Raw genomic sequence first — 12,347 nt, 5'->3', positions numbered from 1 at the left:
TTATTTCTTCTTTAATGGGTCCGGATAGCATTTATAGCGTCAGCTAAGATTATTGAACACTGTTGATTTACAAGATTATTGGAAATATATATAAACTGCCGTGACTATTTTAAATAGGTCTATGGTAATGCTAACAATTCCATTAGTATGGTGCCGGTGCAAACACTACCCTTAGTGTTTCTGTTGATCTGGCTCATCACACCAGTCCTTTGGATTTATCTAGAAGGGATTAGAGGAATGGGTGTATGCCATTCCCATGCATACCGTGAAAGTCACTATAGTTCTACTGCACAGGTTTTAGCTAAACTCTGGGTCCCAGGGACCACTGTCCAATTGCTGGTGGGATTTTATTTATTTATTTATTTATTTATTTATTTATAATTTTAAAAATATTTATTTATAATAAAATATATATTTTTTTAAAGTTTATTTATTTATTTTGAGAGAGAGAGAGAGAGTGAACAAGTAGAGGAGGGACAGAGACAGAGGTAGAAAGAGAGAGAGAGAGAGAGAGAGAGAGAGAGAAAATCCCAAGCAGGCTCCACATGGGGCTCGAACTCACGAACTGTAAGATCATGACCTGAGCCAAAACCAAGAGTCAGGTGCTTAACCGACTGCGCCACCCAAGTGCTCCCCATTTTTTTTCAGTCTGTGTATTTATTTTGAGAGAGAGAGAACAAGCCGGGGAGGGGCAGAGAGAAGGAGAGACAGAATCTCAAGCAGGCAATGCACAATCAGTTCAGAGCCCGAGGTGGGGCTCGAACTCAGGAACTGTGAGATCATGCCCTGAGCCAAGATGAACAGGCCAATGCTTGCTTACCTGACTGCGCCTCCAGGCACCCCGCTGGTGGGGATTGTAATGGGAATATCCTACATGGTCTTTTGTACTCATAGAGAAGTCCTCAAATTAAAATGGAGCTTCAGGGCACAGCATAGGCACAGGTAACAAAGACGATGTTTATGATAAATGTGATAGGTTGAGCCCCCATGTTAGGTTGAATGTATGAACGAAATGAATGTCCTGAAGCAAAGCGAATGTGACTTTAGTGATCGGCATCGTGGGTTCTAGACCTGCCTCTGACACCATCCGGCCCTCCACCTGCCTGGGACATGAACTGACTCTAAGGCCTCTCAGGGTCACAGTTTCGTCCCCTATAAAACAAGAAGTCAGGATGAAAGTTCTAAGGTTCCTCCCAGCTTTCACCCCGTGTGCAACGTGCAGTCAGTAGGAGCTCTGTGCATGAGCTCAGTGAGGAGGGATCATTAGCGGGTGATCGAATCAGTATTAGAATGCTTTGCATGGTTTATCGAGTCTCTGGAGACGAACACAGCACTTGGCACAAAATAGGGGCCCATCAATGCTTTTATAATAAATCCATTTTCATGGCGATGCCTGTGTAAAATCCCAGTTTTGAGAACCGTTTCTTGGTCTGGCACAATGGCTGGGAGTGGACGTGGGAACAGCACCGGAAGGAAAGTCACAGGGTCCTGCTGTGTGAGGCTGGGCAAGTCACTTTCTCTCCTTGGGTCTTTCCCCTTTCGTTTGTCCAACAAAGGGGTTGGAGAAGAATCACCAAGGTAGCTTCTAACCTTGCAAGAATTGGCTGCTATGTAAAGCAAACGAGAAGGTTCAGATGTTCCCCCAACAGCCAGTGCCCAGAGCGGTTGAAGTGTATTAGTTGTGATTTAATGCTCCTGGGAAGCAGGACGCGGGTTTGCTACGGGGCTGGGCTGGGAAGGACGGGACAGAAAGGAGATCTGTGTGCTAAGCGTTGGCTGAAATTTTATGCAAAGAAGGAAATGAGGTCTCCTGTAATTGCCTGTTTCTGAGCTACAGAATGTATCAAATGCTGTGTTTAAAACGGTGCGATGCCTAGTTGTTAGCACAGCGAACCACCTGTTTTGTCTGTCTCTATACCCAGCCAGTGGTGGTGATGTTTGAGAACTTTCCTTTCAGGCAGTTCCATCAAAGAGGGGCAGTGGAAGGCGACCCAGCAAAGTCACGACTGAGCATATTTGAAAAGAACAGGGAAGAAGCCCATATACATTTCAATGGAAGTATTTTTAAGGCATTTCAAGGAGGTGTCTGAGAAATAATTATGAAGTTTAAAAAGAAAGAATCTTAACTTTGATCTGATTTTCTTCTGTGAAGCAATTAGGCTCATCATTTTTCAAGTGCTAAGCTGAAAATTCTAACGGCTGGACCCAAACCCTTTCATTTGCATCTCGTGGGACTTCTATAATTCCAAAAAAAAAAAAAGAAGTTAAAAAATGTATTAAGGTGATTTTGCAGAGGGATTAATGCATAAAGCATTGTGCTGGTCAGCGCTCATCAAGCCCACAGCATCACAGAATAGTGGAGATTAAGAGCTAGATTGAAATTGCGTGAGAGTCCAATTAGTAGCACAGAATTAAGAAACCTGTAAAGTTGATTTGACGGAGGGAAGAACACTGTCAAGGTGTGATCTGAATTTTCCCTTGCAGGGAATATATCCTACCTGAATTTTAGTATTCACGGGACTAGCTCTCAAATTAAAATGGAGCTTCAAAGCTGAGCCAAAGGACAAACTAACTGACCTGAAGAATAGCAAAGGAGAAACTTACTATAAAAAAAAGTAATAGATTGAATCCCAATGTTAGGTTGCACTTCTCCTAAATTTTTTGAACATGAAATCCCTCATACTTCTTATACTAAGTGCTAGGCTATCAGTTCTCTCTCTCTCTCTCTCTCTCTCTCTCTCTCTCTTTTAAGTTTTTTAATTTATTTTGAGAGACAAAGGGAGAGAGTGAGCAGGGGAGCGGCAGAGGGAGGGAGAGACAAAATCCCAAGCTGTCGGCACAGGGCTCGAACTCACAGATGGAGATCATGACCTGAGCCCAGATCGAGTCAGATGCTTAACCAACTGAGCCACCCACGTGCCCCAAGACTGTTAGTTACTTGATGGGAGAAAATGGATATTCATTTTTGCTTTCCCAATGCCTGGCACATGGTTCTTAGCACGATATTAGATTTTTATTAAATGTTTATGAAGTAGCAGCATCAAAATATTTTCTTAAAAAATTTTTTTTAAATTTATTTTTGAGAGAGAGAGAGAGAGAGAACAGGGAAACAGAGGATCCGAAGCGGGCAGCCAGCTGACATGGGGCTCGAACTCACGAACTGTGAGATCATGACCTGAGCCGAAGTCAGCCTCTCAACTGTCTGAGCCACCCAGGTGCCCCCAAATACTTTGTTAATTAAACAAAAAGATGTCATGCCATTCCTCCCCCCCCCCCAGTTACTAGATCAATTAACCAGAGTTTGTCTAAATTTTAAAAATCGGAAGACTTGAACTTCACAAAAACAATATGGATTTCTGGATTCTTTTGACAGTTCTGAGGGTGTGGCACTATTTGTTACACAGTTATATATGGTGACAATTAGCTGGGACCCAAGAGCAGGTGCCCCCATTAGACCGGGCTCCTTCCTATTGCCACTTAACCATTTGACTCTAGGATGACTTCACTTTCTTACCTACCAGGCTGGTCCATGGGATAGACACTCAGATAAGGGGAGGATATTTGGTATGTGTTATATTTTTTCCCTTTTTTTAAAAGTTCATTTATTTATTTTGAGAGAGAGAGAGAGAGAGAGAGAGAGCACACACATGAGCTGGGGAAGGGCAGAGAGAGAGGGGGAGAGAGAAAATTGCACGCGGGGCTCTAACGCATGAAACCTTGAGATCATGACCTGGGCTGAAATCAAGAGTCGGACGCTTACCCGACTGAGCCACCCAGGCGCCCCTGGTGTGTGTTCTATTGATGTCAGATGTGAATGAGTTAAAGCTCTAACCTTGAGCTTAATGGTTTTCTCCAGCCCGAGACTGGAGACTCTTACGTACTGTGCTTGGAGGGATTTTGTAGTGGGCACATTCCTATGACTTGAATATACCCCCGTGGGAATAGAGCAGAATTGGAGCTCTAAATAACCCTAATGATATCGGGTAGGAGCCCATCAGGGAATTGTTCAAGTTTGTCAGAGCATATTAAAATACAATACATTCACATCATCAAAAAGGATACATCAGTCCACCTGTCTCTACATTCCTTTCTGGTATTAAATTTGTCCAGGGACTTTTCAAAATTACACCTACCTCCACTCCCTCCCTTAGTGAATAGACATGTGGAGAGCAAACCAGAATAATGCACATTGGTGAAAAGTCCTATAATTGAAATCATTATTGCTTAAGACACCATTGCTTTAATCAGCCCTATCATAAATCAATGCTTCTCGCAAGTGAAGGTTTGAAATAAAGTGCTCTTAAACAGATTGGGTCTCTTAAAAGGCATGATGCAATTGGGAAGCCCCTGAAAATGGATAAAAAAGTGGTTTCTGAATAGATGCGCTGGTTCTAGCATTTTATCTTCCACTTAATTTTTAAAAATATTACCTGGTCCTTTCTTAGAAATTACATAGTGGAGGCCTGTAATGGCCAGGCCTTTAACCCATTAAAAAAATTTACTCCCAGGAACAGTTAATATTTGACGTTTAATTGCTTTTCCTTGTTGGAGAGGAAAATCTGTTTCTTTCCTTCCTTTCTTGATTGACTTTTCAAAAATCACCTTGTGAGCTATAAAAATGGAGAGGAGTAATTGATTTTCAAAAACTCAAGTGCACGCACCTGTATTTGCGTATGCGTCGTGCGTGTGTGTGTGTGTGTGTGTGTGTGGACATAACAACCTCTGTGTACCAGGAACAGGGACTTCCCCCACAATAACTGTGCAAGGCGGGTGTTACTATTTCCCGTTAACGTGGAGGCAGCAGAGGCTCAGACCGGTTCACTGCTAGCGTTGGGTCACACGGGTAGTAAGTGATAGGAGGCTGAGTCTTTATTTCTCCAACCCTGGGGCCTGCCTGTAGGGGGGTTTCATACCCAGCAGTGCAGGCATCCATGGAACCAGGCAAAAAGGCCATGCCGACGATCCCCACCATTGGAGTAACTAGTCTTCACTAGCCTGTTTAACTAACACCAGGTTCTGGAATTTAGCAAAGGGTGCCACGTGCCATCCAGAAGCGTCGAAAGAGTCCAGCTGTGACGTGTGCCCTACGCCATTGTGATGGAGCCAGGAGAAGCGGCTGAACGCTCCTCATAAGAGATAGCAACCCAGGAGAGATTTCTCCTTGGAGAGTTTTATGGGGATGAGCGGGGGTCAGATGTCCCATCATTAGAAAAATGCCCACGCAGGCTTCAGATGAAGTTTTGGGGCTCCTCAGGACTGGTTTCAAGAGGAAGAAGGGGGTCACCAGGACGTTGGTGTGGAAAGGGTGAGGAGAAGCCTCTTTCTGGTTGCCTTGCGTTAGAAAATTTCCATTTCGACCTTGTCAAGCCCTCACCTTTCACGTGTGCTAAACTCACTAGCGAAGGCCAAAGCGTTCTCTTTCTCTCTTGTTTTCTTCCCACAAAACCAGGTATTATTTAGGTCTCTTGCAAAGCTGCACAGACCAACTGTCCCTCCTCAGATTATGCCTTCCAGAGCTCAGGCGATATGTCTCCTCGGGTTACACCTTCCATGTTTTGTGGTCAGATGTGGGCTGTGTCATCGTTTGTGACTCCAACTTGCAAAGAAAATATTTCTATGTGGGCCTCACCAGGTCTCGTTTCCTCTGGGATTGCTTCTGAGCAGGCTGTCTTCATGCCAGGGGCGGGCAGTCGAATCGCTGGCCTTCACGGGACCACTGGACATCTGGCAGAAAACAGGAAGCCGTGACTTCGCTTAGCCGGAAAACTACGAGGTGTGTGCCAGTCGGATGAGACATTGCTGAGAGGTTGAGTAGGATACTTGGAGAAAGGGCTTGGAAGGAAACTGACAGATGTTGAGGGAATGGAAATTTGTACCATTCACAGCATTTTTTTCTAGATCTGGAAACACAAAAGCTTACTTGTACACGGTCTTTCTGTTATTTATTTATTCCAACCCCCCCCCTTTTTATTCCTGGTAATGGTGATTCCCATTGTTTACAGGGCAGTGGTCAAAAGTGAGTCCTACAGGGGCGCCTGGGTGTCTCAGTCGGTTGAGCGTCTGACTTTGGCTCAGGTCATGATCTCACGGGTGCGTGAGTTCGAGCCCCGCATCGGGATCTGTGCTGACAGCTCGGAGCCTGGAGCCTGCTTTGGATTCTGTGTCTCCCTCTCTCTCTCTGTTCCTCCCCCACTCGCACTCTGTCTCTCTCTCCCTTGAAAATAAAGATTAAAAAAAATAGACCCACACTTGGAGTTATTTAAAAAGAAAGGGGGAGTCGAATATAGCTGGGGTATATTGTCAAAACCCTTTTTGGAAACTCATTTGGCAGTATGTCAAGACCATAAAAATTTTTCATAACCCTTGAGCAAATGATTTTACTCCTGGGAATCCATCTCAGTACCACCAACAACAACAACTGCTCAAAGGTGTTCTTTACTTTTTTTTTTAATTTTAATTTTTTAAAAGTTTTATTTATTTAAGGAATTTCTACACCCCTCATGGGGTTGGAACTCACAAGCCCGAGATCCAGAGTCACATGCTCCACTGGACTGAGCCAACCAGGTGCCCCTCCAAGATGTTCTTTAAACTATTGTTTACAGTACTTAGAATCTTAATGTAAACCTGAGAATATGGGACATGGAACTATCAAATGTTTTCTTGATGTTGGTTGGCAAATGATGTCATAACATCGGGATAGGATGTGTACTCCTGATGATTACAGATATGTGGGCAAGATATGCTCAGTCATCATAATGGATAACATTTATTGTCTCCTTAATATATGACAGGCGATGTGTCAGATCCTTTGTAATCACTGCCTCCTTGGGTGTGCTCGCCAGATTAAGCCAGATTTTTTTGGTCTCCACTTTACAGATAAAGAGGAAGGTTCACTGGATTATCTGAGGTCGGACTGCTGGGGTGAGAATTGAACCCCATCCTGGTTGACGACAGAGTTTACACTCTTATCTTATCATTCCTCATGACGTGTGGATAATTTTATTTTTTAATGCTTATTGATTTATCTTGAGAGAACAAGAGAGAGCGTGTACCCACGTGTACGCGGATAAGGAGCGGAGAGAGAGAATCCCAAGCAGCCTCCCACCGTCAGCACAGAGCCCTACGTGGGGCTCGATCCCACGAACCATGAAATCATGACCTGAGCTGAAATCAAAAGTCGGGACGCTTAATCGACTGAGCCACCCACGCATCCTTTATGCGGATAATTTTAAGTAAAGAACATATATTAGCCACCCAACCCCCCCCCCAACAGACCCTGGAAAGAAGCCCCCAAACTCCAAACCCCAAACAAGCCAGCACCAACACACACAAATCTGCCAAACTTTGCTCTTCTGGTAATCACACTGAAAAGTACGTAGCAAAGCTTAGACCAAGAGAACGCGCCAAAGTTGAAAAAGCTCATCGGCGACCAGCCAATAACATGCCAGGTGGGTATCTGAAGCAACAGTTACTGTTTAAGTCTTTTCTCTGGATGGGAATTAATTCTCTCTTTCGCTGAGAGAATCCAATTAATAGTATTCTGCCAATTTAAGGAAGTAAATTTTACAAGGAAGCAAATCTTGCATTTAGGTGGGAAAGACTTTGTCCAAAGAGACTTGAGAATTCTCTTGAGGACCAGGCCCTAGACTGGCAGTTCTTAACTTATTTTGTGCGAGAATGCATTCGACAATATTGGTGGCAACTGTGGTGTCTGATTCCGGGGGGGAAAAAACGTACGTGTACATCTGTGTCGCGTTTTGTTATATATCTGTTTACTTTTGAAAGCTTTCAGGGTCGTGGCTGGGTTGAAGGTTTAAATCAAAATGTCCCCTTGTGTTTTGGCTTGCAGAATGTTCTTTGTCCCCCGACGTGGGGTGGGGGGTGTTGTTTCGCTGGTGCTCCAGACGCCCCTACGGTTTCTTCGGAGCCTCGTCTACACCTGCGACACTAAGGTTTGTGAAGTCAGTCGAGTCTCATGAGGAATTTAGTTGCAATGTGTTGCCGTGAACGCTTGGATTTGGACGTAAGGCTCACGACTGCCTTCTGGATTTTCCATGGTAGGGTGAAAAAAAAAATGCACGACACACATCACCAAGAATCCATGTCTGTGCCTGGCAGTGTAATCGAGAAAAGCTTTGGAATGCGAGTGGACGGCATTATGAATAGCTTTCCTTAGCGCACCTGCAGAAAGGCACTTCCGTTAGACACACCTTTGCAAGCGCGGGTGCGTAAGGCACAGTGTTAGACGGATGTGACAAATGGGTGGGTGATGCCTTTGTAGAAGATTCTCCCAGGACTCTGATGGGCTGAGGTTTAGAGATGCCCATACAGCCTCTGGGCGCTAATAAGATTACAGCCGGGGCCCGATATCAGCCCATGAAATATTTTCATCATCAGGATGAAGAAAATTATTTTGCACCGTTTCTGTTGTTCGGAAGTGGAAACATTTTCGGGTGTGAATCCCCCAAAGGACTTTCTGCGGACTCCCTACCTCTTATCCGGGATTGTGCAGTATGGAGTCGGAAACGCCATGGGAAGAAGTCGTTGGGCTGCCTTCTCCAGGAGCTTTCCCTGGGCAGTCGTCTGCCCATGTTACGGAAGACGGCAAAAATCCGAGCCATCACGCATCTGGCCAATTATGCAATGCTCCGTCGCGAGGGGAAATTCCTTCCTCACCCCAGCTGGTGAACAGTTATGCCCTGGAGCCCAGGACGGCCATGCCTTGTAACTTTTTAACCTAGTTAGTGTAACTGCCAATATTATTTCTATTCATATAAATGTCTAATCCTTTCTTGAATCTTGCTAGACTATTTGCCTCAATAATACCCTGCGGCAGTGAATTCCACAGGTAGATTATACGCTGTTTTAAGAAGTATTTCCTTTTTTTTTTCATTTTAAATTTGTTACCTTTTAACGTCACAGGATGGCCCTTGTTCTTGCATGAAGGGGCCCGGGGTCCGGGCGTTTCAAGTTCTGCTTTAATTTTTCCAAGCGCTTCGCCATCATTAGAACTCTGTCTTCGTCAGGTATTTTCTGTTTTGGTGTATCCGATCTTGATTAAATGAGATGATTGATGTGAATAGTCTCATATGGCTTTGGCACATAGTAGGCACCGGAAAAAAGCTCTCCTTGGTATTCATTCCACTTATTGGACAGCTTTTTTTTTTTTGAGTATCTACTGCGTGCAGGAATCATTGTAAGTATTGGAGGGACAGCGTTGAATGAGACAGGGTCCTTGTTTGAAGGACCCAATTTCCTAGAGAAGACGAGCAGCGACATAGTGAATAAAGGTGAACGACATGGTCTCCAGTCGTCTTAAGTACTACGGGAAAATTAGAGAAGAGTGGTTGGCAGAGGATGGAAGGGGCCCCATGAGATTGCACAGTCAGGGAGTAACTCACTGAAAAGGGGCCGGTTGAGCTGGCCCTCAAGCAAGCATCTGTGTGAAATCTCCATGAAGGTGAACCCACGCTCCCAGACAATGCCTGGCAGGAGGTAAGACTCCATCCTTAGTTGTTGGGTGAGTGAATGAATGGAGGTGGAGAAGGGAAGCCTTAGTTATAGAAATCGTCCAGTAAGTTCCCACAGACCCAGGAGTTACACTTCTTGAATCCCGACATTCTGTAACTCCAAAGACCGTCGGAGTAGAAAAAAACCCAGGGAACTTAGTTAGACACCAGTGGGTGTGAAGCACTTTGCCGTGTCCCCAGCCACCTCCCTTGGATGACCTTGGGGAAGTCACCTGGTCTCTCCTCCTCAGCCCTGCACACCCTTTCTTCTCTCTTTCCTGTCTCCTTCCTTGTTTTCTCGGTTCCCTGTTTTTGTCCCTGCCTCTGCCTAAAACTCATCGGTGGCCCCCGTGGCGCTTAGCTTTCCGCTAAGTGACTTAGGTGAGGGCGGCACAGGGGTTGGGAGGGCCGTGGTTACTTTTCTGAAATACTGTCTTTTTCTTTTCTTTTCTTTTTTAAGTTTATTTATGTATTTTGAGAGAGAGCGAGCACGAGGAGGGGAGGGGCAGAGAGAGACAGAAAATCCTAAGCAGATTCCGAGCCGTCAGTGCAGAGCCCCGACGTGGGTCTTGATCTCACAGTTGGGAGATCGTGACCTGAGCCGAAATCAACAGGTGGCCACCTAACCGACTGAGCCAGCCACCCAGGCACCCCTGAAATGTTGTCTATTTCTTAAGGACTTGAAACATGGAATCGGATGGCACTTTTGCCAGCTGAAACAGGGGACTGGAGGTGTATTTCCAACAGCGGTTGCTTGCTTTTATTTTGGTTACTGCTGGGTCTTCTGGGGTCAGATTAACCAAACTTCTAGAAAGACAGGGGCTTTGTCTGAATTTCTGAGGCAATCCTTCCCCCACGGAAAACGGAGGCTTTGGTTAAAATGACCTGATTGCCTGCTTGTAGCTTCCTTCCGTGTTCCAGAATATGATAGGCATACAGCGTTTATTCTTTCTAATTGCCCCTTAATTCACTTTTAGTTTTTTCCCATGTAGGCAATTCGAAGGAGAGGCCCGTGCAGCTTTGCACGATAATGTATTAGAAAGGCATTTTCAAGGAATCAATTATTAGCATTGTTTGCACGCACGGTTCAAATTTACTGGCAAAGTGCGCGGGCCTCGGGTTTACGAGGTAGCAGTCTGCCAGGCTCCTTCCGGGAGAAGCCCTGAAATGGGAGAAGTGCCCTTTTGGTTTCCCTCACCCACGTGTCCTTTGCCTTCTTCCTCTCCTTTCAACACCTCCCTCCGTTCCCGCCCCTACAGAACTCTGTGGAACAGCCGGGCCTTTTACACCTTAACGTGAAGACATTTTATGGGTTCTCCCCTCCGGCTCCAGGCCGGGCCCCCATGGAAGCGAGGTGTGCAAAGGAATAAATCTTCAATGGTATAATTTTAGACCGTGTGGCAACTGGGAAGGGCGGCTATTTTGGGCTGCGGGGCTTTCTCCTTGACCTGAGATGGTATTACTTTTCCTGCCAGGGGTGCGCTCGGCCAGGCCCGCACGCGGTCCTCTGAGCCACGTGCCTGCCATTGCTGGGGGGGGGGTGCTGTGCCCCTCCAGAGTTCTGGGCATCTGTGCAAGCGCCTGAATCTGTCCACGTGCACCCACCTAGGTGGCATTTCGAGGTGGTGGCTCAGGCTACCCTTGGGGGCAGCGTCGGTGGGAGACGCTCCCTTCCACTCAGTGAGCGGGGACGTGTCCTGGTCCGGTGTTTGCCCCATCCCTCAGCCTCCATTGCTCAACCAGCCGCTCGGTGACCGTTCTGGGCGTCACCCCCTCTCTGAGCAAGGTGACCGGGTGGTCTCTGCACCCCTCCTAGGAGGTCTCATTTGGAGCTGCACTTGGGGCGTCCTCACAGCGATCCTGACCCCCTCCCCCCATCCCCCACCCTTCTGTCTTCCCACTCAAGCTCCTGATCAGCTGCAGCCTGCACACCCCTGTCCCGGCTGGGGAAAGCGAGTCAGGACTCCCCCGCAGCAGGTGGGCGGGACAGCGACCGGAAGATCCGAGGGTGGCCCGAACAACGGTGCTTTCCAGAAGAGGCTAGATAATATCATCACTGGGGAGAGTATCTCGTTCACAATTGTGGTCGTTGATGTTTGTTTTTGTTTTGTTTTTTGAAAGAGAGAGCGAGCATGAGTGGAGGGAGGGGGAGAGAAAGAGAAAGAGAGAGGGAGAATCCCAAGCAGGCTCCGTGCGGAGCTGGGTGCCCCACTCAGGGTTCAAGCTCACGAGTGTGAGATCATGACCCGAGCCGAGATCGAGAGTCAGAAGCCCCCGGGGGGCACGTGGGTGGCTCCGTCGGTTAGGCGTCTGACTCGCGATTTTGGCTCAGGTCATGATCTGCACAGGGTGTGAGTTTGAGGCCCGCATCAGTCTGTGTGCTGACAGCCCCGTGCCTACTTGGGATTCTGTCTGCTTCTCTCTCTGCCCCTCCCCTGCTTGCTTCCTATATCTCTATCGAAATAAGTAAAAATAAACTTAAAAAAAAGAGTCAGAGGCTCAACTGACTGAGCCCCCCAGGCACCCCTTGTTCATAGTTTTTACAACCCAAAAAGTACGCCCGAGGCCCAGAGATCCTTCAGGAAGGAGGGATAGTAGCAGCAAAGGACAACAAAAATGGGAACGGTTATTTTTTAAAGGATCTGAGCTTATGTATGCCAAAAAAGAGAAAACAGAAGCCTTCTATAGGTATAAGAGAATGTGGTGCTCTCTTCCACAAGTCCCCTGGCCATTAAAAAAAAAGGGGAGTTGGGGCGCCTGGGTGGCTGTCGGTTGAACGTCTGACTTCAGCTCAGGTCATGATCTCACGGCTCGTGAATTTGAGCCCCGCGTTGAGCT

At 46.6% G+C, this 12,347-nt stretch overlaps 1 long non-coding RNA gene across 1 annotated transcript; it reads left to right on the top strand.

Annotated features, from left to right (window-relative positions):
• Positions 1-7,157: 7,157 nt before the first annotated feature.
• On the top strand, positions 7,158-11,780 carry LOC122239392. Its single transcript, XR_006218436.1, has 3 exons — positions 7,158-7,448; positions 7,850-9,495; positions 11,416-11,780. It is a non-coding gene; the product is annotated as an uncharacterized LOC122239392 (long non-coding RNA).
• Positions 11,781-12,347: the final 567 nt, after the last annotated feature.

This window comes from Panthera tigris, chromosome B3 (genome assembly GCF_018350195.1).
Source record: "Panthera tigris isolate Pti1 chromosome B3, P.tigris_Pti1_mat1.1, whole genome shotgun sequence".
Classification (NCBI taxonomy): Eukaryota; Metazoa; Chordata; class Mammalia; order Carnivora; family Felidae; genus Panthera; species Panthera tigris.
The sequence above is the reverse complement of the archived record's forward strand: the minus strand, read 5'-3'. Positions and strand labels throughout refer to the sequence as shown.